This window comes from Penaeus monodon, chromosome 35, assembly GCF_015228065.2.
Source record: "Penaeus monodon isolate SGIC_2016 chromosome 35, NSTDA_Pmon_1, whole genome shotgun sequence".
NCBI lineage: Eukaryota > Metazoa > Arthropoda > Malacostraca > Decapoda > Penaeidae > Penaeus > Penaeus monodon.
In genome coordinates this window covers 11716636-11719135 of record NC_051420.1, presented here as the reverse complement: position 1 = coordinate 11719135, position 2500 = coordinate 11716636, and positions in this window count along the sequence as shown.

The window sequence follows — 2500 nt, the reverse complement described above, 5'->3', positions numbered from 1 at the left end:
ACCCCAACCAAATTGGGCAGAGAGCCCGTTTTACGGCTTCTGACGTTTTTTTTTGCTATGCTAAATAAAAAAAAAAAAAAAAGGAAAAAACAGGGTTTGAAAGGAAAGGGTTTTCCCTTTAGATCTAAAAATGTCAATTACACAAACAGAAAATTATGATATAAGAATAAAATTTAAAACGGGGTCAAAATAAAAACCCAAATGAAAAAAAAACTGAACGTAATTTTTTAAAATAATCCTCATGTTTAAAATACAAGTTCTCCAAAACGATATTGCACTGTGCCTTACACATTAAAAATAAACTGAAAAAAGGGGCTAAAACAGTAAAAGGCATGCAACAACAAAAAAATCTCTAAAACTTTATCCCCCACTTTACAAAAAAAAATAACTTAAATTCTAAATGTTAAACATTTCACATATCAGACCCAAATTTTTTTACATCGCGGCAGTGATTTGTCTTTTTCAATAAGAATTGTTAAAACATGTACAAAATTAATTACTTTTACACCACATACATTATAAAAAAGTTATATTAAGTATTTGCCCAACAACCAAGTTTACAACAGATATCCTTGTTGCTGCAAAATGTTCTGAATATTAAGTACAAAGGTGGGTTTAAAGTTATGTAGAAAAGGGTAAAAACCAGTATGTAGTCTACCTCTAAGACAGCAGAAAACTGAAAGGGGGGAAAAGATAGATTTGAGTGTATGAATTTTGTGCACAGAGTTTGCATCATTGTGTGCACCAAAACCTGCAAACACTAATAGGTTTGCAGATAAATATGTACTGAGCTGGGCAACAGAATAGCAACAATGGTAAGAAGAGACCAAACCAGTAAACAGCTCGTGTGCGGAAGCAAGGCCTTCACATCACTAGCCGATTCTCTTACCTAACCTTTGTCAACTTAAATCAACACTACAAAATGTAGTATTTATACATGCATATATGTATATATATATATATATATATATATATATATATTTAAAATTAAAATATTATATATAGAGAAGAAGGAGGAGAGAGAGAGAAGAGAGAGAGAGAGAGAGAGAGAGGAAAAGAAGAGAGAGAAGAGAGAAGAGAGAAGGGGGGAGAGAGAAAAAGAGAGCGAGAGAGAGGAGAGGGGGAGAGAGAGAGAGACCCACCCACCCCCACCCACACCCATATACCACACAAAATATTGTATTAATATAATATATTAAAAATATATACTAAAATATATGCATAAACATATGATATATACATATAAAATTTAAAATTGTGTGTGGTGTGTGTGGTGTGTGTGTGTGTGGTGTGTGTGTGTGTGGTGTGTGTGTGTGTGTGTGGTGTGTGTGTGTGGGGTGGTTTATATATGTATGTTTTATATATGTTTTTTATTTGTAGTTTTTTAATATATGTTATATATATATTTTATATATATATTTTATTATTATTATATATATGCACATATATATATATATATGCATATATTATATATTTTATAATATATCTATATTATATTATGCATATATATTAATAATATTATTATAATATATATTTTATATATTATAATAATATATAAAATAATTTTACAAAATATTATAAAATATTTATATAATATATATATATAATATATATAATACATAATTTTAAAATTGTGTGTGTGTGGTGTTGTGTGTGGTGTGTGTTTTATATGTATGTTTTATATGTATGTTTATTATATTTTTTTTTATATATATATATAATTTTTTTATATAATATATATGTAATATATATATATGCATTATTATATAATGCTATTTATATATATGCTTACAATATATATACATATATATTACATATAAATATATATAAAATATATAAATTATATATATAATTATAATTATATATAATATATATATAATATATATATATATAATATATATAATATATATATATTAGCATATATATATAGATATATTATATAATTATTATATTTTATATAATAGAAAATTATTTTTAAATAATATATTGTATTTATAAAATATATAAATATAAATATATATATGTAATATAAAATTTGTTATAGTATATTTTTTTTAGTAAATATATATATTTAATATAATATAAATATATATAATATATATATATAAAATATAATAATAATATATATAAAATATAATATATACATATATATAAATAAATTAATATAATAGATATAATAGAATAAGGGATAAATAATAAATATAAATATATTAATATTATATATATATATATTATATATTTATATTAAAATTTATATATATATTATATGAATATAAATAATGTATATAATTATATATATATATAATATATATATATATTTTTTTAAAAATAATAAAAATTTTATTAATAAATATATAAATATATATATTATATTTAAAAAAAATTAATTTATTAAATTTTTCCATTATATATTATGTATTATGATATTTTTTATAATATATTAAAATTTTAATTTTTTATAATAATTTTTAATATATATATTATATATATATAATTATAA